We start from the raw sequence: 25232 nt of genomic DNA, 5'->3' as shown, positions 1-25232 counted from the left end.
GGTTTTCTGATTTTGAAATTTACATAACACAGACTGTGTGATACATGAATGAATGGATGGATGAACTGTTCTAGAGGCAAATCTTTCTGCTAGTGAGGGAAAAGTCATGGAAATGGGTAAGCACGGATCTCAGTCTGATCTCTAACGAAAACGTGGTGAGAGAGTTGAGTAATGGATTGTGATGACTACAGAATTAGTTTTCTTTAGATGACACCAAGATGAAAACAAGACCTGCATTAAAAAAAAAAAAAAGTGCAACCTTCTCTCTCACCATCAGCAGCAATTCTTAGAAATAATAAAAATATTTCCATTTTTAACATTAAATAAAAGTGAAAATATTAAATCCGCAGCTTTGAGTCTATTTAAAATTTCTTCACAAAGATTTTTAACAAGATGTAGAACAATATATTTTCAGATAATCCCCCCGTTTCTTTAATTTCATGTATTTTGCCAAGAGTTATATTAATTGCAACACATATTTTCATAAAAGGTTACAGAACAGGACTTAAAATAGTCTAAAACTCCATCTAAAATGCATTTCAAGCCCGGAGGTTATAAATAAAAATTATTGTTCTGAAATATGGACATAATTGTTCTGAAATATTTCCTGTGATGCTGACTTGCTTTTGTTAACCTTAAAAGTGCCATATTAGCGTTAAAAAAGCTCCTATGCTGTTCTAAAGAAATGTCTGAACTCTGAAACTAATGAAGTGGTCCCATCTCACAAAAAAAAATGACTGGAAAAATGTATTTCCACACAAGGTCAAAAATATGCTCCAAAAATATTATTCTTAACTCTAAGCAATTCAGAATTTTTCTGTGGGTAAAGAAGTTGTGAAAGGAAGTCAGTTGGTTTATTATTTTCAGCCCAGTAGACTAATGGTTATCAGTTGCTCTTCAAGTGTCCATTGGATGCCTACCATTGTGGTCGAGTGGAGTCATATAGTTTTCTCTAGCTATAGACTGGGCCATAACTTTTAAGAATAAAAATATATGACTGGCGTGAAATCACCTACTGTAGGTGTTTGTTGATAGTGGTAGTGATTCCAACTGGTAGAGTGAGAAGACCCAATGGATTTTCCACAGTCAATGAAAATACTATATGCCTAGTGCCCTCCGTGACCCACGTTGCTCATTTATGATACACCTGGTAGAAGTTAGAGGATAATTTGGTACCATTCAAAACAAAACAAAACAAAAGAGTTGCTGTGGAGTCTATTCCAGCTCATGATGACACTATGTGTCTCAGAGTAGAACTATGCTCCATAGAGTTTTCACAGGAATAGAGAAAACTCGGTTAGTCCCCAGGAAACAGAAATTTTGAGTGTGGTCTCATTTGAACTGGGACCTAACCGAGTTTAAATAGGATCCTCTGGCTCAGATAAACCTTCAGACAACTGCAGCCCTGTTTAGTGTTTTGACTGCCATCTCGTGAGATATATCAAGCCAGAAATGTTCAACTAAGCTGCTTCCAAATATCTGATCCATAAAAATTCTGAGAAAATGTGTTGTTTTAAGGCACTACGTTTTAGGTAACTTGTCACACAGCAATAGATAACTAATACATTACACTTAATTTAGAAGAACTACACTGGGGAAGATTCCAGATGTTTAACCTCGTTCTGTCTCCGTACTCAACGTAGAGGACATTGAGGCTCAAAGAAAGTGACATACAGTTCTCTGGAATCTCAGCGAAGTGCTTATTATCTCTCCAAAAGGAAGAAAAATCAATGCAATGTTTCATAAACTTTGGGTAATTATTAGCAAGAATCAGAGTAACACATTACGCAGGTACAGGTTCTTTTGTTCTCAGCATACCCACCAGTACTGTGTTTAACGGTCTTCCCTGGACATTCCTAACCCATCAAAATGGGACTTTAAAATGCAAGTATTAGTAGAATATGTAAACACACACTTGATTTCTTTAATTCAAATAAATTTGTTAGAAAGCAATGCTTTGTTGTCGTTGCTTCTGTGTATTTACAGGATTATAAATCTGACTCAGAATAGGATCCTGAAGATAAGGACCCCAAGTTAAGGTGATAAATGAATGGCATTAGAGGAAGAAATTCAAAGATCGAAGTTTCCAAACTGGAGTCAGAAATGTTGAGCAGGGATCAAGCAGGGAGGCAGCGCTGAGGCACAGAATATCAGTTCAGTGAGGTTTCCCAGGAATTGGGTTCTTTTTTGATAGAATAAAAACAACGTCCTGCCTCTTTATCACATGTTATATTATAAGGATTGCTATATCCTTATAAGGTCTTTATGAGTTGCAATAGACTCAATGGCAACAGGTTTTTTTTTTCTTTCTTTCTTTTGGTTTATACCCTTGTAGTACAAAACTGCTTTGTACTATGAGGAGCTCTTGATTTTATTCATATCTAGCTTTACTAGTTTCTAGCACTAACCAAAAAAAAAAAAAGATTGCCGTGGAGTTGGTTACAACTCATAGTGACCCTGTAGGACCCAGTAGAACTGCCCCATAGGGTTTCCAAGGCTGTAAACTTTAAGGAAGCAGATTGTCACATCTTTCTCTTGCAGAGCAGCTGGTGAGTTCTGCGAGAAAGAGAACGGCTTTCAATGAAATTCAACCACTGAACCTTCACAAATAATGTTAAATTATTGTCCCATTTTCTAGCTGATTATTGAATGTTTTATTTTAAATGATAGTGATAAAATATTAATATAGTTCCCCTAGACTGGCTTTTTTTTGTTTGTTTTTTTGTAGGAGCCCTGGTGGTGCAGTGGTTAAAGCAATTGACTGCTAGCTGAAAGATTGGCGGTTCAAAACCACCAGTGGCTCCTTGGGAGAAAGACGTGGCAATCTGCTTCTGTAGAGATTTACAGCCTCGGAAACCCTGTGGGGTCACTATGAGTCAGAATCAACTCAACAGCAGTGGGTTTGGGTATTTTTGTTTGTTTGTTTTAGACTAGTTCTATGTGCTCCCATGGTGTTTTATGCCCAGTTGGAAACTACTAGCTAGAAAATATTAGAGCAGTGTTTTGCTCACAGACATTCAGAAATACAGCCCCCTCCCTTGACCCTGGCTTACAGGTTCATAAGACCAACACAGGTAAACTGCAACACTTCTGACATGATTTTGATATAATGTAGCTTTGCTGCCACAAGTTAAATTAAAAAGTTCTCTGTAAACTTGCTGAACTTACAAGATTGTTAATTACTTATGGGCATTTATGTTCCCAGGCATTAGCTGAGACATAATTGACTTTTACATGGGCACTTTGCAATAAAGGGGATGCATTAATTAGCCTATGAATAAAAAAAAAAAAATTTTTTTTTTTTTAATATAGGTGACAGATATTTTGGTCATTAGAGAATGTTGACATAAGAAGACTTTTTTTTTTTAAGAAGTGGAAAAGGGATGCAGTTTGCTGGAATAGAAACTAAAGTTCCTACATAAATGGAACAATTATCCTTTGTGTGGGAAGATACCAGTGTAAAAAATGAGATCAAATTACTACGAAAAATTGTATTCTAACAAATTTGAAAACCTGGAAGAAATAGATGAATTCCTAGAAACACACTACCTACCTAAACTAACACAAGCAGAGGTAGAACAACTAAATAGACCCATAACAAAGGAAGAGATTGAAAAGGTAATCAAAAACCTTCCAACAACAAAAAAAGTTCTGGCCTGGAGAGCTTCACTGCAGAGTCCTACCAAACTTTCAGAGAAAAGTTAACACCACTACTACTAAAGGTATTTCAGAGCATAGAGAAGGACAGATTACTCTGAAACTCATTCTATGAAGCCAGCATATCCCTGATACCAAAACCAGGTAAAGACACCACAAAAAAAGAAAATTATAGGCCTATATCCCTCATGAATGTAGATGCAAAAATCCTTAACAAAATTCTAGCCAATAGAATTCAACAACATATCAAAAAAATAATTCACCATGACCAAGTGGAATTCATACCAGGTATGCAGGAATGGTTCAACATTAGAAAAACAATTAATGTAATCCATCATATAAATGAAACAAAAGATAAGAATCACATGATTTTATCAATTGATGCAGAAAAGGTATTTGACAAAGTTCAACATCCATTCATGATAAAAAAAAAAAAAAAAAAACTCTCAGCAAAATAGGAACAGAAGGAAAATTCCTCAACATAATAAAGGGCATTTATACAAAGCCAGTAGCCAACATCATCTTAAATGGAGAGAGCCTGAAAACATTCCCCTTGAGATCGGGAACCAGACAAAGATGTCCTTTATCACCACTCTTATTCAACATTGTGCTGAAAGTCCTAGCCAGAGCAATTAGGCTAGATAAAGAAATAAAGGGCATCCAGATTGGCAAGGAAGAATTAAAAGTATCTCTATTTGCAGATGACATGATCTTATACACAGAAAACCCTAAAGAATCCTCTAGAAAACTACTGAAACTAATAGAAGAGTTCAGCAGAGTATCGAGATACAAGATAAACACACAAAAATCAGTTGGATTCCTCTACACCAACAAAAAGAACATCGAAGAGGAAATCACCAAATCAATACCATTTACAATAGCCCCCAAGAAGATGAAATACTTAGGAATAATCCTTACCAGAGATGTAAAAGACTTATACAAAGAAAACTACAAAGCACTTCTGCAAGAAACCAAAAGAGACCTAAAAACAAACCAAGTGCCGTCGCGTCGATTCCGACTCATAGCGACCCTATGGGACAGAGTAGAACTGCCCCATAGAGTTTCCAAGGAGCACCTGGTGGATTCGGACTGCTGACCACTTGGTTAGCAGCCATAGCACTTAACCACTACGCCGCCAGGGTTTCCAAAAGAGACCTACATAAGTGGAAAAACATACCTTGCTCATGAATAGGAAGAATTAACATTGTAAAAATACCTATTCTACCAAAAGCCATCTATAGATAAAATGTAATTCTGATCCAAATTCCAATGGCATTTTGTAATGAGATGGAGAAACAAATCACCAACTTCATATGGAAGGGAAAGAGGCCCCAGATAAGTAAAGCATCACTAAAAAAGAAGGACAAAGTGGGAGTCCTCACTACCTGATCTTAGAACCTATTACACCGCCACAGTAGTCAAAACAGCCTGGTACTGGTACAATAGCATATACATAGACCGATGGAATAGAATTGAGAATCCAGACATAAACCCATCCACATATGAGCAGTTGATATTTGACAAAGGCCCAAAGTCAGTTAAATGGGGAAAGACAGTCTTTTTAACAAATGGTGCTGGCATAACTAGATATCCATCTGTTAAAAAAAAAGAAAGAAAGAAAGAAACAAGACCCATATCTCACACCACGCACAGAAACTAACTCAAAATGGACCAAAGGCCTAAATATAAAATCTAAAACAATAAAGATCATGGAAGAAAAAATAGGGACAATATTAGGTACCCCAATACATGGCATAAACAGTATACGAAACATTACTAACAATGTAGAAGAGAAACTAGATAACTGGGAGTTCCTAAAAATCAAACACCTATGCTCATCCAAAGACTTCACCAAAAGAGTAAAAAGATTACCTACAAATTGGGAAAAAGTTTTTAGCTATGATATTTCCAATCAACGCCTGATCTCCAAAATCTACATGATACTGCAAAAACTCAACTACAAAAAGGCAAATAACCCAATTAAAAAATGGTCAAAAGATAGGAATAGACACTTCACTAAAGAAGACATTCAGGTAGCTAACAGATACTTGAGGAAATGCTCACGATCATTAGCCATTAGAGAAATGCAAATCAAAACTACAATGAGATTCCATCTCACTCCAACAAGGCTGGCATTAATCCAAAAAACACAAAATGATAAATGTTGGAGGGGTTGTGGGGAGACTGGAATACTTAGACACTGTTGACGGGAATGTAAAATGGTACAACCACTTTGAAAATCGATTTGCCACTTTCTTAAAAAGCTAGAAATAGAACTACCATACGATCTAACAATCCCACTCCTTGGAATATATCCTAGAGAAATAAGAGCCTTTACAGGGACAGATATATGCACACCCATGTTTATTGCAGCACTGTTTACAATAGCAAAAAGATGGAAGCAACCAAGGTGCCCACCAACGGATGAATGAATAAAGAAATTATGGTATATTCACACAATGGCATACTATGAATTGATAAAGAACAATGATGAATCCGTGAAACATTTCATAACATGGAGGAATCTGGAAGGCATTATGCTGAGTGAGATTAGCTGCAAAAGGACAAATATTGTATAAGACCACTATTATAAGAGCTTGAAAAATAGTTTAAACAGAGAAGAAAATATTCTTTGATGGTTACAGAGCCGGAGGGGAAGGAGGGAGGAGGTTTTTACAAATTAGATAATAGGTAAGAACTACTTTAGGTGAAGGAGAAGACAACACACAATACAGGGGAGGTCAGCACAACCGGACTAAACCAAAAGCAAAGAAGTTTACTGAATAAACCCAATACTTCGAAGGCCAGCATAACAGGGGCATGGTGTGGGAACCATGGTTTCGGGGGACATCTGAGTCAATTGGCATAATAACATCTACTAAGAAAACATTCTGCATCCCACATTGGAGAGTGGTGTCTGGGGTCTTCAACGCTAGCAAGCAGCCATCTAAGATGCATCAATTGGTCTCAACCCAACTGGAGCAAAGGAGAATGAAGAACACCAAAGACAAGGTAGTTATGAGCCCAAGAGACAGAAAAGGTCACATAAACCAGAGACTACATCAGCCTGAGACCAGAAGAACTAGACGGTGCCTGGCTACAACTGATGACTGCCCTGACAGGGAACGCAACGAAGAACCCCTGAGGGAGTAGGAGAGCAGTGGGATGCAGACCCCAAATTCTCATAAAAAGACCAGACTTAAAGGTCTGACTGAGACCTTCTGTTAGCCCAAGATAGGAACCATTCCCAAAGTCAACTCTTCAGACAGACATTGGAGCGAACAGTGGGATAGAAAATGATACGAGTGAAGAATGGGTTTCTTGGATCGAGTAGACACATGAGATTATGTTGGCATGTCCCTTCTGGAGGGGAGATGAGAGTGCAGAGGGGGTCAGACACTGGCCGAATGGGCACGAAAAGAGAGAATGGAGGGAAGGAGTGTGCTGTCTCATTCAGGAGAGAGCAATTAGGAGTACATAGCAAGGTGTGTGTAAATTTTTGTATGAGAGACTGACTTGAATTGTAAACTTTCACTTAAAGCACAATAAAAACTAAAAAAAAATTTTAAAAAAGATCAAAATGCTCTTAGTTTCAGAAAACACAAAGGAGCAAATACCTGTAAAATCTAAGGACTGCATGAGAAACCAATTTGAAATTTGATCAACAGAGGGGACATCCATCATTCAAATTGCTATCACTAGAGAATTATAAAATTTATTTGGTGTAAACATAATTTCTGAAAGGTAGCTAAGAATTTCTGTCTTCAAATGAAAAATGAAACTATCCCCAGAGCTTTGGCATAGAGCAGTCTCAGAGTACTATATTATCTATGCTTTCCAAGTCTTATGTATCAACTGATAGAATGAAAATGAATATGAATACCTTTCTGTCCTGGTGAGAGTATATTCAACAATGATTTCACGCATAGGATTTCAAATAATGGGAATTCTGATCGAAAGCAACAAAACCCCAACACCCGAAGTAATCTAAACATCTCTTCTTTGCTGAAGAAACTTAAATAAGACACATGCATAATCAATACATGATCAATATGATTTCCCCTATTCACCTAAATAGTGAGGCAGCATTCAAAGAAATAAAAAACATTAAACCTGAGAAAAAGAAAAGCAGAAACATTTGCCAAGTAATGAAAATGGGATAAGAGATGGAAGTTCATGGGTGTGAAGAAGGGGAGAAGGTGGATAAAAATATTAAGCCAGAAATGATGCATGACATGGCAGATGGAGGAGCTGGTCGGTGTTGCTGTTGTTGTGTGTTAACGAGTCAATTCTGACACATAGTGGCCTTAAGGACAGAGCAGAAGTGCCCCATAGGGTTTTCGAGGAGCAACTGGTGGATTTGAACTGCTGACCTTTAGTTAGCAGGTGAGATGCTAACCAAAATAGTAATTAATAGAAATTATTTTAGAAACAAAACAACAGTCATTAAAAATCTCTGGAAATGGTCCTAAGGCCATCCAGCAAATGGACAAACACTCATTAAAGAAATCTACTAAACTTCAGTGAGGACAGTGAGAGTCTGTGTTGTTTGAGCCACAACCCACTTCCTTTCACCAATCCCCAGGTTTGTGTTATAGACTATTCACCCCTATTCCGGGCAGGTGCAGACAAGAATGGAGGGAGTAGGGTCTTCCCTGTTTCCTCTACCCCAGATCCTAGTCTGGGGCTATGGTTTTACCCTGAATGAGGAAGGCTGCCAACGAGATTTCTCATCTCCCCTCTCCTTTCCCACAGTCCTGTGTTGCATGTTATAGAAGTTTTATTCCCGGTAGACCCAGCCAAGAAGACCGGTTCTTTTTTCTTTCTCCAGCACCCACTTTAGGGCAGATACTTTATTCTGGGCTCAGCAGGCAGAGAATCACTGATCACTTCTGCCTTGGCTTGCTCATAGGTTGGAGGTTCCGAGCTGGGAAAGGCAAGTTGGGAAGACCAGGGGCTGCAAGAAAGCCAGGTCACTCCAGGGAAATCAGGTTCACACCTCTGGTGCTTGAGCAGTGGTTGAAGGGTTCTGCCCAGGTGGAAAGGAAAGCCATAAGGAGGAAAAACCCCACAGCTCTCCCTGAGAGGACTGACTTTATTTGGAATAGATCATGGAGAAGTCCACGCCAAACTGCAACATAAAAAACAAACAAACAAACAGTGGAGATCTTGGTTAAGAGTATTTGAGATGAAGCTGGTAGCTCCGTGACATGAGAGAAATGCTAGAGCAGCCAAAAGTGTAGTACTGAGATCAGAGAAAGACTTAAACACGAAGAATACTTCTGGGGTCATAGCTAACTCCAGGAATTGGGATGGCTATGCACATGGAGCCCTGGTGGCACTGGGTTTGGTTTTTAGTTATTTTGTTAGGTCTGAAGTTTACATTATTTGTTATCAATACAGCCACTCCTGCTTTATTTTGATCAATGTTTGCATGACATATCTTTGTCCATCTTTTTACTTTAAACCTGCCTATATCATTTTTAGTTTTTATATCATATTTGAAGTGAGTTTCTGTAGACAGCATATACTTGTGTCATGTTTTATAATTCACTCTGCCAATCTCTGTGCTTTAGTTAGTATCGTTAGGCCATTTGCACTTTATGTAATCATTGATATGTCAGGGCTTAAGTGCGCCATTTTATGTTTTGTTTCATGTGTATTATATCTGTTTTTCATTTATCTGTTTTATTTTCCAGCCCTCTGTAAATTACTAGGATAGTGTTTAAATTTTTATTTTGATGTATTTATACTGGTTTTGAGTGTATCTCTTTGTATAGCTTTTCATGTCGTTGTTCTAGGTATTACGTATTAAATATATAGCCAGCTTACTGGTATTGTCGCTTTAACAGTTTGAATTAAGTGTAGAAAATTTACATCACTTTACTATTCACTGTTTATAATTGTTGCAAATATTTTGTCTACATATATTTAAAACCACATCAGACTGTGTTATAAATTTTGCTTGAATTGTCAAACACAATTTAGGAAACTAAAAAGGAGAACAAAAGCCTGTTGTGTTTACCCATCATTACGGATTGAACTGACTTCTTCAAAAAGATATATCGAAGTCCTAATCCCTGTACTGTGAATGTGATCTAATATGGGAAAATAGAGCCTTTCTTCGAAGATACTATCAGTTAAGTCATACAGGTGTATGATGAGTCCTAGTCTGAATCCCTTCTGAGTGATATCTCACAAGAGGGTAGAATAGACAGACAGGGGGAAGAGAGGTGCCATGTGAAAACAGAGGCAGATGGCATCCATAAGCAGCAAAGGAACACCAAGGATTGCTGACAGCCACCAGAAACTAAGAGAGAGGCATGAACAGTTCTTCTTTCAAAGTCCTCAGAAGGATTCAGCATGGCTGATACCCTGAATTTGGACTTCTAGCCTCCAGAATTGTGAGACAATAAATGTCTGTTCTTTAAAGCCAACCTCTTTGTGATATTTTGTTAGGGAAGCCGTGGGAAATAAGACACCTACACTTTTGTTTGCCATATTTTTTCTTCCTTCTTGATGTTCTAGGGGCCTTCTTCGTTTACTTTGTTGAGGAAACTTCCCTTAGCCATTCTTTTTGGTTAACATAGCTAGCAACAAATTTTCTTAGTTTTCCTTCATTTGGCAATGTCTTGATTTCCCAATCATTCCTGAAGGCTGTATTTGCTGAGTATAGGATTCTGGGTGACAATTTTTTTCTTGTAGCACTTCAAAAATATTGTGCCTCTTCCTTATGGACTCTGTTTTCTGATGAGAAATCCTCTGCTGTTAAAATTGTTTTTTTCCCTTTAGGTCATGTATCGTTTCTTTCTCATTGCTTTCAAGATTTTTTTTTTTTAAGTTTTAGTGTTCAAGTTTATTTATGATGTGTCTTGGCATGAATTTCTTTGGGTTTATCTTGTTTGGGATTTTCTCAGTTTCTTGAATCTATAAGTGTACATCTCGTCCAAATTTGATCATTTTCCAGTCTTTATTCCTTTGAGTATCTTTTCAGCCCCATTTTCTTTCTTCTCTCCTTCTGAGACTCTAATGATGGATATATTATAGTCCTACAAACCCTTGAGGCTTTATTTTTTCTTCAGCCTATTTTCTTTTTGTTGCACAAATTGGATAATTTATATTGTTCTAACTCCTAGGGCACTAATTCTTCCCTCTGTCTCTTCCATTCTGCTGTTGAGCCCATCTATTTTGTATGTGCTTGCGTGTCTGTGTTATAATTTCAAAATATTGTGTTTTTTACTTCTTAAAGTTTCACTATTTCAGTTTGGTCCTGTATGTATCTTCTATTTTTTTGCTGAGGCTTTCTATTTATTAATTTATTTCAAGCATGTTCACATTGAGTAATTTTTATTATATCTGCACTAAAAATTTTGCCAAATAATTCTAACATCTCTGTCATCTCAGTGTTGGCATCTATTAATTTTTTTTTTCATTCAGTTTGAGATATTCCCAGTCCTTGATATTCTGAGAATTTCTTTTTCTATTGAATCCTAGACATTGTCATATTTAGTTATGAGATTCTGGCTCTTACTTAAACCTTAAGTTTTTGCTGCTCTCTCCGATGCCACTCCAGCAAGAGTTTGGGGAAATTGCCTTTTTACTATCAAGTGGAGATAGAAATTCAGGTTTCCCACTCTGCCTCCGCTGACACCCATGGAACAGCCCTGGCTCTCCACATGGTCTCCCCTGACAGTGTGGTTGGATGGCCTTGTTACTGCTGGCCATGATAGAGTCCTGACTACGCCACCTCCAACACTATCCCAGTGGGGAAGGAGAAAAATGATTCGTTATTTTCATGTCTGGGTGGAAGACCAGGCTTTCCATGCAGCCTCCACTGACATAGTTGGTGGTAGACCTTGCTTACAACTTTCAGAGGGAGGAACAGAGAAAAGGGCATCTATTTCATCATCCTAGAAGCATAAATTTTAATTTCATCAAATTGTATTTTTTTAAATTAAACATAGTTATGTTTCATTATATTTACTTTTATGGTTATGATTTATTCAACATGTAATACTGTTTTCTTCATACCATTGTTATGTAAACTTTCTATGAATACAATAAAAATATGCTGCTGCAATCTCCTGATATGGGGAAACATAATTAGGTGTATAATTAACTGATATCCCCAGCTACTGCCCTCTGGATTCAACACTAAATTCACACTAAGGTGATACTTCCTGTGGCTATTCAAGGCCAATGTCTGAGCATATTGTTGTTAGGTGCTGGTCAGTCAATTCTGACTCTTAGTGACCCCATGTAACAGAGTAGAGCTTCCCCCATAGGATTTCCAGGCCATAATCTTTACAGGAGTAGATTGCTAGGAGTGTCTCCCATGGAGCTGCTTAGTGGGTTCAAACTGCCAACCTTTCAGTTAGCAGCTGAGCACTAAAACCACTGAGCCACCAGGGATCCTTCAGTGCCTGAGTATATTTGAGTCATTAATACATGCCATTCCTGCAAGATTCAGGAGCCCTCCAAAGGGTGGCTTTGGTGAAGGACTTCTTATTGACCTTTCAAACCTTTCTTGGACCTGTACTGCAATATGGGACTCTTCCCGAACAATTCTTCCTTCCGCTTCTCTTTTTACATGGGACAGACCTGGATCACAGTCTGAAGGCTCTCCTGGCTTTCTCCACCTCCCTCTACTTTATCCTTCCATACGTTTCACCAATAAGTCTCTTGTCCCACTAAGCCTGTTTTGGTCTCAGCTTCTCAAAGGACACCAACTGACAAAAATTTCCTTTAAAATAATTGTATTCATGTGAAAAATGATCAGTGGAAAACAAAGCGTAAATAAATAAAAGTAGAAGTAATGTGGGGATTTGGAAAATCACATTGAATATTGTGAACAAATGTCTTAACTTTGAAGATAACTGCTTTACAGGATCCTGAAAACATGGCAATAATGCTAAATTTTCTTTAGTTATATTAATATCAATGACAGATATTTAGGTACTAAAGAAAAAACAAAAGCCATTGTCATCAGGTCAATTCTGACTCATAGCAATTCTATAGGACAGGTTAGAACTGCCCCACAGAGTTTCCAAGGCTATAAATTTTTATAGAGGCAGACTGCCACGTCTTTCTCCCCCAGAGCAGTTGGTGGATTCAAGTCACTAACCTTTTGGTTAGCACCTGAGCATTTAACCACTGGGCTCCTGCATTTATGTACTAATGTGGTTTTGAACATGTCTCAAATTCTTTGGAACTTCTGTCATCAAAAGGTGGAGTCTAATCCGTCTTCCTGTGTGTAGGATGGCCTCAGTGGCTCTTTTTTTTTTTTTTTAATAATTTTTATTGTGCTTTAAGTGAAAGTTTACAAATCAAGTCAGTCTCTCACATAAAAACTTATATATTCCTTGCTACATACTCCCAATTACTCTCCCCCTAATGAGACAGCCCACTCTCTCCCTCCACTCTCTCTTTTCGTGTCCATTTCAGCAGCTTCTAACTCCCTCTACCCTCTCATCTACTCTCCGGGCAGGAGATGCCAACACAGTCTCAAGTGTCTACCTGATCCAAGAAGTTCACTCCTCACCAGCATCCCTCTCCGACTCACTGTCCAGTCCAATCCATGTCTGAAGAGTTGGCTTTGGGAATGGTTCCTGTCCTGGGGCAACAGAAGGTCTGGGGGTCATGACCACTGGGGTCCTTCCAGTCTCAGTCAGACCATTAAGTCTGGTCTTTTTATGAGAATTTTGGGTCTGCTTCCCACTCAGTGGCTCATTTTTAATAAAAAGAATGAAGTGAATGTATCAATGGGTGACTTCTGAAGTTAAGTCATAAAATATAATATCACTTCTGCCTGTTTCTTTCTATCTTTGGATTTGTGCCTTTGGATTTTTGAACCAACACATAAGAAATTCAACTCTTTTCCTTCAGCTTGATGTAAAAATACTGGGGTCACCATGGGCTGCCCACTGCCTGGTGTTACTGGTATTGTAAGAATATTTCTGTCGAGGTGTCCCTAATGCCAAGATCTGCATCTTTGACCTGGGTCAGAAGAAGGCTAAAGTGGATGAGTTCCCACTCTGTGGCCACATGATGTCTGATGAATATGAACAGCTCTCCTCAGAAGCCCTGGAGGCTGCCCATATTTGTGCCAAGAAGTACATGGTGAAAAGTTGTGGCAAAGATGGCCTTCACATCCAAGTGTGGCTCCATCCCTTCCACGTCATCTGCATCAACAAGATGTTGTCCTGTCCTGGGGCTGACAGGTTCCAGACAGGTACGCTAGGTACCTTTAGAAAACTCCAGGGCCAGGGTCCGCATTGGCAAAGTCATCATGTCCATTTGCACCAAGTTTCAAAACAAGGAGTATGTGATTGAGGCCCTAGTTCAAGTTCCCTAGGCCCCAGAAGATCCACATCTCCAAGAAGTGGGGCCTTATCAAGTTTAACGCTGATAAGTTTGAAGACATGGTGGCTGTAAAGCACCTCACCCAGATGGTTGTAGAGTCAAATATATGCCCAGTTGTGGCCCCTTGGATAAGTAGCGGGCCTGGCATTCATGAAGGCCTTAGTAGCACTGCCCCACCTGATCTGTGCCAAGTTACCTACCAACAAAGTGAACTTCCTGTCTCTGTAAAAAAAAAAAAAAATCCAGCTATCCCAAAACCATTATGCTTGAGAGGCCATGTAGAGAGACCACACAGAGATTTAAATAGTGTTAAAACAAAAATCATGTTGCTGGGTGAAAATCCCAGGTTTTGATCAGCATGACTTGTTGCAACCAATAAACAAGAGGCCAAGGTGGGAGATCAGAAAAAACACCGTTATTTCATTGTACAAGGAGAGGAGCAATCGGGACTGCTTCCACCAAGACTGCTTACAGGCATATTGGGGAGGTGGGCTTTTACAGAGAGCTGACATGGAAATGCAAATTTACCATGAATATTCAGGAATGACCTTCCTGCAGGCACTCAGAGCTTGGGGATGAATATGCATTTTCTTTACACAAGGGTTCAATCCCCCAGGATAGAGGAAGGGATGAATTTTTCTTCATTAGGATGTTAAGTCTCCACCCAGAGGTGGGTTGAGGCCATCTATGGGCCATTTTTTAATGGGTTTTGATGAGCCATTTTGTGGTTATCTTGTCAAGGACAATTTCAGAAGAAAGGGCAACTTATTTTGCTCAGTGTAGGAGGGTAAGTCAGAGCAGCTGTCTCTTAGAAGGGTTGGGCTTTGAGGCTGCCTGCCTCAATGTTAAGCCAATAATAGAAATTGATTGAAGTTTATTTAATATACGATTTACAAACTGGGGTAACATTTCAACTAAAACCAAAAGAAACAAAAACAAATCCAACTCAAGTGTTTCAAAAATTAAAGAACTTCTGAAGATTCTTATACCATGTTATCAACATTGCATGGAAACAGGGCCAGAACAATTCACCCTAAAACACGACTTCTAGTCTGACCTTAGAGTTTCTGTTTCTTGCACATAGGTAACTCTTCAAAAGAGCCCAATGCCTAAGGCAAAATGATCATACTAAGCTATTTATTAGGCTATCTTTTGACTTAAAGGTGACTTTAGGATACCAGTTTCTTCAAGGCTCAAGGTTCAAAAGAAGACTTCAGGGCAATGGCCTGAAGTGGGACACCCTAACTCCACAGATCCTAGAAATCTGGATTCCAGGAGAATTAAGCTCTGTTTTTCAAGAGAAATCCACAAAGTCCTAATTCCCTTACCCCCAGCCCAGGTATCAAACATTTGAATGAGTGAGCCTTCATGATTTCAGCTTCTAGCTCTCAAGCCACCCAGCTGATGCTGGATCAGAGATAAGCAGTCCCCACCAAGGCTGCCCAGATTCCTGAGCAGAAATGTTGTTTTAAGCCATTAGGGTTTACGGTGGTTTGTTACACAACAACAAATTTCTAGATTGATTATATTTCTGGATCTCTATCTTTTATGCTTTGATAATAAAATAATCTAAATAATCTAAACCTTTGGCAACCCCTTTGACATCATACTAGTTTAAAGAGGATAAACTGATTTAAGTTCTGAGAGCAACTCCCTGTAATCAACCCCCTAGATCCTCACTAGAGAATATGATAAACATATTCCTTCATAATCTATTCAAGCACCATAGTGGAACTAGTAAGAGAGATAGTAAATTTAGCTTGGAAGATAGACTTAACAAATCCGCCATTTTTAAAAAATTTATAATCCAGGACTCAGGTTTATTTCCCGTAATATTCAAGAAAGAATCTGAACCTATGGACCTGAAATTATGCCACATTCTTTAAATGTTCTGTAACCAATAACATGCAAAGCACTGAATTATCTCAGTGGGAGATTGTAAGGTTCTAACTTAAAGAAAATGCCACACAGGAATGAAGTTCCATGACTGTATCCACTGCACAATTATCTGACCCCTACAAGGTCTTTTCACACAAGGTCGCTATGAGTAGGAATTTAGTCGACAGCAACAGGTTTGGTTTGGGTTTACAAACCTATCATCGGAACATTTACCTTTCACAGCCTTTTGAGCAAAACAGTCTTTAAAAGCAAACAAAGGAGAAAGAATGTTAATAATGCTGCTCTCTGAGCAGTTATAAATATATCCAATTTTCATTTCGTCTTTTGTGAAACTGACAACTACTGTGTTCGATCAGGCTAAGAACTTAATAAATGTCAGCTTAACTAATTAGGTTTTTATCCCACACATTTCAAATACTCCTTTAGCTCCTCACATCAAAAACTATTTTAAAATATAATATTGACTATTGAAAACAACATAGTGATGTAAGGCAAATGCAACTAAAATGTAACTTACTAAATTGTAATGTTCTCATGAAATGAGATGAATATAAGGGCAATAAACCTATATTTTAATAAGAGTTTCATTCCCTGAGAGCTCCTTAGTGACAGAAGCTAAATAAAAATATTCACGTTCTTAGCCCAGAAAAACAGAATTATAAATCCCATTGCATATCCCCTCCAAGTATTGCTAGTGATGCCCTGAATGCCAGCCCAGAGAAACAAGACAGCAAGAATATATCTATGAAATTCCTTGGGTACTGAACGCATGCAATAGTGAAAGCACTGAACTGATTTGGAAATGTAAGATCTTAATGAATCTGAGCATGTCTTAGCTCATATTTAACTTGTTGTTGTTGTTGTTAGGTGCTGTCAACTCGGTTCCGACTCATAGCGACCCTATGCACAATAGAATGAAACACTGCCCGGTCCTGAGCCATCCTTACAATCATTGTTATGCTTGAGCTCATTGCTGCAGCCACTGTGTCAATCCACCTCGTTGAGGGTCTTCCTCTTTTCCACTGACCCTATGCTTTGCCAAGCATGATGTCCTTCTCTAGGGACTGATTCCTCCTGACAACATGTCCAAAGTATGTAAGACGCAGTCTCTCCATCCTTGCTTCTAAGAAGCATTCAGGTTGTACTTCTAACACAGATTTGTTCGTTCTTTTGGCAGTCCATGGTATATTCAACATTCTTCGCCAACCCCACAATTCAAAGGCGTCAATTCTTCTTTGGTATTCCTTATTCATTGCCCAGCTTTCACATGCATATGACGTGATTGAAAATACCATGGCTTAGGTCAGGCGCACCTTAGTCTTCAAGGTGACATCTTTGCTCTTCAACGCTTTAAAGAGGTCCTTTGCGGTAGATTTACCCAAAGCAATAGTTCTTTTGGTTTCTTGACTGCTGCTTCCATGGCTGTTAACTGTGAATCCAAGTAAAATGAAATCCTTGACAACTTCAGTTTTTTCTCCATTTATCATGATGTTGCTCATTGGTCTGGTTGTGAGGATTTTTGTTTTCTTTATGTTGAGGTGTAATCCATACTGAAGGCTGTAGTCTTTGATCTTCATTAGTAAGTGCTTCAAGTCCTCTTCACTTTCATCAAGGAAGGTTGTGTCATCTGCATAACTCAGGTTGTTAATGAGTCTTCCTCCAATCCTGATGCCCCATTCTTCTTCATATAGTCCAGCTTCTCGTATTATTTGCTCAGCATACAGATTGAATAGGTATGGTGAAAGAATACAACCCTGACACACACCTTTCCTGACTTTGAACCAGTCAGTATCCCCTTGTTCTGTCCAAACAACTGCCTCCTGATCTATGTAAAGGTTTGTCATGAGCACAATTAAGTGTTCTGGAATTCCCATTCTTTGCAATGTTATCTGTAATATGCTATGATCCACACAGTCCAATGCCTTTGCAAAGTCAATAAAACACAGGTAAACATCCTTCTGGTATTCTCTGCTTTCAGCCAGGATCCATCTGACATCAGCAGTGATAACCCTGGTTCCACATCCTCTTCTGAAACCGGCCTGAATTTCTGGAATTTCCCTGTCAATATACTGCTGCAGCCGTTTTTGAATGATCTTCAGCAAAATTTTGCTCGTGTGTGATATTAATGATATTGTCCTATATTTTCCACATTCAGTTGGAGCACCTCTTTTGGGAATAGGCATAAATATGGATCTCTTCCAGTCAGTTGGCCAGGAAGCTGTCTTCCATATTTCTTGACCTAGACGAATGAGCACCTCCAGCGCTGCATCTGTTTTTTGAAACATCTCAATTGATATTCCATCAATTCCTGGAGCCTTGTTTTTCGCCAATGCCTTCAGAGCAGGTTGGACTTCTTCCTTCAGTACCATCAGTTCCTGATCATATGCCACCTCTTGAAATGGTTGAACATCGACTGATTCTTTTTGGTATAATGACTGTGTATTCCTTCCATCTTTTTTTGATGCTTCCTGTGTCATTTAATATTTTTCCCGTAGAATCCTTCACTATTGCAACTCGAGGCTTGAATTTTTTCTTCAGTTCTTTCACCTTGAGAAATGCTGAGTGTGTTCTTCCCTGTTGGTTTTCCATCTCTAGCTCTTTACACATGTCATTATAATACTTTACTTTGTCTTCTTGAGACGCCCTTTGAAACCTTCTGTTCAGTTCTTTTACTTCATCAATTCTTCCTTTTGCTTTAGCTGCTCGACGTATGAGAGAAAGTTTCAGAGTCTCCTCTGACATCCATATTGGTCTTTTCTTTTTTTCCTGTCTTTTCAATGACCTCTTGCTTTCTTCATGTATGATGTCCCTGATGTTATTCCATAACTCATTTAGTCTTCAGTCACTAGTGTTCGATGCATCAAATCTATTCTTCAGGTGGTCTCTAAATTCAGGTGGGATGTACTCAAGGTCATATTTTGGCTCTCATGGACTTGCTCTGATTTTCTTCAGTTTCAGCTTGAACTTGCATATGAGCAATTGATGGTCTCTTCCACAGTTGGCCCGGCCTTGTTCTGACTGATGATATTGAGTTTTTCCATTGTCTCTTTCCACAGATGTAGTCAATTTGATTTCTGTGTGTTTCATCTGGTGAGGTCCAAGTGTATAGCTGCCGTTTATGTTGGTGAAAGAAGGTATTTGCAATGAAGAAATTATTGGTCTTGCAAAATTCTATCTTTCAATCTCTGGCATTGTTCCTACCACCAAGGCCATATTTCCCAATTACCGATCCTTCTTTGTTTCAACTTTCACATTCCAATCGCCAGTAATTATCAATGCATCTTGATTGCATGTTTGATCAATTTCAGACTGTAGCAGCTGATAAAAACCTTCTATTTCTTCATCTTTGTCCTAGTGGTTGGTGTGTAAATTTGAATAATAGTCATATTAACTGGTCTATCCTATCACTGACAGCGTTGTACTTCAGGATAGATCTTCAAATGTTCTTTTTGACGATGCATGCAATACCATTCCTCTTCAAGTTGTCATTCCCAGCACAGTAGACTACATGGTTGTCCGGTTCAAAATGGCCAATACCAGTCCAATTCAGCTCACCAATGCTTAGGATATTGATGTTTATGCATTCCATTTCATTTATGATGATTTCCAATTTTCCTAGATTCAGACTTAGTACACTTCATGTTCCAATTATTAATGGATGTTTGTAGCTGTTTCTTCTCATTCTGAGTCGTGCCACATCAGTGAATGAAGGTCCCAAAAGCTTTACTCCACCCATGTCATTAAGGTTGGCTCTACTTTGAGGAGGCAGCTCTTCCCCAGTCTTCTTTTGAGTGCCTTCCAACCTGGCGGAATCATCTTCTAGCACTATATCAGACAACGTTCTGCTGCTATTCATACAGTTTTCACTGGCTAGTGCTTTTCAGAAGTAGACTGCCGGGTCCTTCTTCCTAGTCTGTCTTAGTCTGGAAGCTCAGCTGAAACCTGTCCTCCATGGGTGACCCTGCTGGTATCTGAATACTGGCAGCATAGCTTCCAGAATCACAGCAACACCCAAGCCCCCACAGTACGACAAACTGACAGATACATGGGGGCATATTTAACTTAGACTGTTTCATTTGTTTATACATAATTTTCATTTCCTTTGCACAAAAGTTTGATGTGACAGAATTAATATTAAGATGCAAAACAGGTTTTCACTTGCTTGGTTGTTTTTACTTCAGAAGTCCCAAAAATTTGCTCCTCTTTTCTCTTACTCTTCTTTCTCTTAATCTTCTTTGGATTCTTACTCTTCCTCCTAGGTTGAGTAGTTAATATGTTTTATTTGCCTTCTTTTTGCCTCCTGTGGGTTTGATAACTATGAGATATAACCTACTCTCAAGGAAATGTCAAGATACAGATACAATTAATGAGTAAATAAGCATCTGAATATAAATATAAGAGGAAATCAGAAAGCAGATATCAAACGAGGATAGACTCAGAGAAGACTGGGTGGAAGAGGTAATTATTAGGGCAGGTCCTCTAGCCTAAATAGATAGGACAAAGGAATAGGGGAAGAAAATAGATCAGTTGGAGTCTAAAGCAATAGGAAGAGAACTACAGAGGCAATACTTAGAAAACAGCTAAGCTGAAAGTGAGGATACCTTATGAAAGAAGAGATACTTGAGTGGGACCTTGAATGAAAGATATGCATTCAATTTCCTGAGATGGAGACACATTCAAATTTTACTGCCCATTCAAAATAATATTTGTTGCATTGAAATTCAATTGGATTGAAGAAAGCAGGCATTCTAAGTATTAAGGCATGAGAAGCAATTGCCCAGAGACAATGGGGGGTGAGGGGTTGATAAATTAACTTGGGTGACAAGCCTGGACAACACCACAGGAATTTTGACAGTCAGACCAAGATGTGCAGAGTTGGTGTAGGTGATAATGAGGAGACGTTATTGGCATTCACAGGTCTCAGTATGATTTCTATGAGATGGATGCTTCTTAACCTTGAAGATAGAAAAATGAAAAAAACTGACATTGGAAAAAAATCTCAGTGATTCCCCAAATAGACCTTTTCCCTAGAGTCACATAACGCATTTGGATTCTTATGCTGAAGTATATGTGAGGTGTCAGAGAGTTGGGAGTCAGATCCTACAATGCATGATACAAATATGCTCATTATAATTGTCATTTCCTTTACCACAAAGAAAAGGGAAGATGTCTTCTGGGAATTACAAGTTGTAATCCCAAAGGGAGAAGCTATGCTGCTCATGGGTTAAATGCTAATGTGCTGGGAGATCTGGCTGGTAATTAAAATAGAAGCTTTGTAGGATATGTCAACCTCTTGGCTACACAAGAACAGGAATCTTCCAAGGAAGTTACCCAGGCTATTTTATTCTGCAGTACCCTAAGTTTGCCACTCTTTAAAATGTCAGCTGACCTCCTCCATTCCCCAAAGCAGATACATTGCCTACCCAGAAACCATGCTATTGTATAATAGATGGATGTTTTCTAGTCTAAAATAGCACGGCTCTACTTTGTAGGTGGAACAGGAAGCTGTGACATGCTGTTTTAGATTTGTCAGAAAAGCTCTGTGGCACTTGGCTGACACCTATTGGAAGAGCCATGAAGCTATTCATGCTCCAATGGCCTAAATAACAATTTCTTAAGGATTCAGCATCAACTCTGTTCCATTCATATTCCTTACCAAGACTTATTTTCTTCTATCTTAGTCCTGCCTCTCTAAGCATTATGATAAGTAATGGATTTGTATTCGTTGGCCTATAATCAATAGGTTAACCTATGTTAAGCTGCTTAAAGTGGTCAGGTAAGACTTAGAAAAACATGTTCACGTAAGAGGTAAGCTTACCCTGGCAGAAAAATTTACTTCCTTTGCCAACTACTGAGACTTTTAGCCATATCTCAAATGCTTACCCTCTCTAAGACATAAACATGCCAGAAGGGTTTGGTCAGCATTTCTGTTGGGGTAAGCAATCAAGGTTACCAAGGACCTATATTTCATTCATTCACCCATTCACTTAATCATTCACTCAATAAATAAATATATCAGATTCAACCTCCAAATGTATTTCTGCTCATGTATTTATTTTTAATTGAGTGATTCCCCCTGAATTTTCAAATAGGAGAATTCTATATAACCCACCACCTGGATTTCAGGGCCCCCTAAAATAATCAGATGTGGTGACAAAGCACCTGCATTTCTTGAAGGCAACAAATGCTGGCGCTCAGTACAAGGTATATCCTAGAAGCAGCCCACCCTGAGCCCTCACGTTTGCTCCATTCCCTGCCCCACCATTCAACTAACAGCAGGTGGTCTTCAATGAGTTTTGTTATGTGTTTGACCTTGAACATGGTTCTAAAAGGCTTTTCTAGAAAAGAACACATGTTTGGGGATGGGAAAATACTCATCATTAGAGAAGAATCTGTGTTTATTTATGTGCTTGTAGAATGGGTGATAGTCACTGGGTACATTGAGCTTCTGCTGAAGGTTCTAGTTTATTCTCGTAGAGGAAGAAAGGTGGAGTTTGACCAGTTTCTGTTTATCCCCTTTAAAGGGTTCCCTATCCACAGAGGGTCGCTATGAGTTGCAATCGACTCGACAGCAACAGGTTTGCTTTTTTAGTTTTATCCACAGATGAGTAGCCCTGGTGATGCAGTGGTCAAGGGAGTGGCTGCTAACCAAAAGGTTGGCAGTTTGAATCCAATAGCAGCTCCTTAGAAACCCTATGGGCCAGTTCTACTCTTCCCTGTAGGGTCATGGTGAATCAGAATTGACGGCAATGGGTTTGGTTTTCAGCTGTGGTATCCACAGAGGACGCCTAGTGGCTTGATTGCTAACAGAAAAGTTGGCAGTTCAAACCCATCCAGCTCACTGGGTGGGAGAAAGACCTTGCAACCTGCTTCAGTAAAAATTACAGCCAAGAAAATCCTATGGGGCAGTTCTACTCTGTCACAGGGGGTCACTATAAATTGACAATAACACCTAACAACAACCCACAGCCAGATTCAAACTATGTGGCCCAGCCCCGCTGTTCACCATTTGAGTACAGATATTGACTCAAGCTAGGCCCTTTGGAAATGGACTTCAAAGCCCTCCTAAGTCTCTGCATGTGAGAACTAAATACGCAGCTTCGATGTGGCAGCCAAATTTCAGAATATGGAGCAAATAGCAAGAGAACTAGTCTGTAGAGAGTAGCCACAACAAGAAAATGAAGCAGATTCTCAGAGGGAAATAGGGTTGAGAGAGAACCCTGAAGACTTTTGAGTTGTCAGTTTTTTTTAATTTTTATTTTTTTCTCCTTTGTTTAGATTCCAAGAGACCTCCATGCCATCTTAAATTTCCCCTTTTTGCTCACCCAGTTTAATCTTCATTACTTGAAACCAGTATCCCCTTAACTATTACACCAAATAAATTAAAACATTTGTTAAACAGTAGCCCTAACAGATCTCAATATTTTTTACCATCCATCAACCTTAAGGGGCAGGGAAAATAATATAAATTTATATACTTAGTTTGTTCTGGTTGTCTAAAATCTCCTTGGTGTTCTAAAATTAAGCTAAATTCTGTACTATGTGTATTTCCAGTTTTAACCACAAGCTGAATTGTAAATCATTATAGTTTTATTATTGCTGCATTATCCTGTTTTATTATTTGTTTCTCTTAGTTTGAATGCTATCTCTTTTAAATTTAAATCCAGCAAGTTCAAGCCATAAATTGTTATTTTATTAGAACTCCGGTAATAGATGCAATGACATTGAGTGTTTCCAAGGTGTTTTTAAAAACCTCCTTCTGAGGAAATAGTTTGAGACACTCTCTTTTCATAAAAAAAAAAAAAAAAAAAGAAATCATTCTCAGTAATGAATTATTTTGCATATGAAACCCATGTAGTCCTGCTTTAAAGATTACTGAGATAGGACTAATACCTATTTATTTAAACCAACTTTCAAATGCTTTAGTATAATGTATCAGGTAGGGCCATGCCTTGAACTTCATGGAGGGTTTTGTTTTGTTTTGTTTTAATCCCAGATAAATCTTTCTTTGTATAAATAGAAGTATGTGTGTGCGTGTGTGTGGGGTGGGGGGTGGGGGGAACCTAATCAATTTAAAAGCAAACCAGCTTGTGTTTAAAAACCAAAACCAAACCCATTGTCGTCGAATTGATTCCGACTCATAGCGACCCCATAGGACTGAGTAGAACTGCCCCATAGAGTTTCCAAGGAGCACCTGGCAGATTTGAACTGCTGACCTTTAGGTTAGCAGCCATAGCACTTAACCACTACGCCACCAGGGTTTCCTAGCTTATGTTTAGAAAGTACAAAAGGTATATACTGCTGAAGAGAAAAATTAATAACAGACATCTCGCTTTGATTTTAAGGTTTTCTTTACTCATGAAACCAAAAATTAACTGTAAAATAATTCCTGACCAGAAATTAATTCTGCTAGTAGTCTTTTTCATCCAAGGTTGCTAATCTTTTCTTTCCTGTTCCAAGCCAACCCAAACCAAACCAAAGCCATTGCCATTAAGTCAATTCTGACTCATAGCGACCCTATAGGACAGGGTAGAACTGCTCCACAGGGTTTCCAAGGGGAAGATGGTAGATTTGAACTGAAAATTTTGGTTAGCCAAATGCTTAACCACTGAGACACCAGGGATCCCATTCTAAAAAAAAAAAAAAAACTTTTTAGAATTCTAAGCCAGTCTTAATTTTCAAAAGATATCATGGCTGCAGGTGGGTGGAGGGCCAGAGACCACTTTGTGCTGTATATCAATTGATCTCAATAAAAGAGGGAGAGCAGGGTTCAATCAATCGTGTTAATATTAGCCAATGGTTGATCTTCTATTCTTCTCCCTCCTTATAAACCTCATTGTAACCAGCCTATTTCAAGCCATTTTTTTTGGGGGCGGGGGGGAATCAGAATGGCCTCCCTATATGCATATAGAATACCTGTTCAGAATAAACTTTACGTTCCAATTTCTTTTGAGTTTTCATTATTTTTTTAACACTATGAAGTTTGCAAAATGATCTTTGTTTCACAATGTTTCACATAAGGCCAGCATCCACTATGCCTAGAAACAGGTATAGTTAGCATACTTAGCTAGAACACACTTGCAGCTAAGTCATATTAAAGCTAGAGGCACGGTTGTGTCATTTTTCTTTTTATATAAAAAAAAAATTTTATATAGGCACTAATATTTATAATTTACTTTTTTTGTAGTGGTAAAGGTTATTTTTTATTGCTATTCAATTTTTTAAAATCGGATATCAGTATCCAATCTCTCTCTTTGAAGATGATAATAATTATAGCCAATAATTTCTAAGTCCTTATTTTGACACTATCTACA

At 38.5% G+C, this 25232-nt stretch overlaps 1 pseudogene; it reads left to right on the top strand.

Moving 5' to 3' along the window:
• Positions 1-7823: 7823 nt before the first annotated feature.
• On the top strand, positions 7824-14155 carry LOC100667410 (large ribosomal subunit protein uL16-like; annotated as a pseudogene).
• Positions 14156-25232: the final 11077 nt, after the last annotated feature.

Source organism: Loxodonta africana, chromosome 18 (genome assembly GCF_030014295.1).
Source record: "Loxodonta africana isolate mLoxAfr1 chromosome 18, mLoxAfr1.hap2, whole genome shotgun sequence".
NCBI classification, from domain to species: domain Eukaryota; kingdom Metazoa; phylum Chordata; class Mammalia; order Proboscidea; family Elephantidae; genus Loxodonta; species Loxodonta africana.
This window is presented reverse-complemented; position numbering and strand designations above follow the sequence as displayed.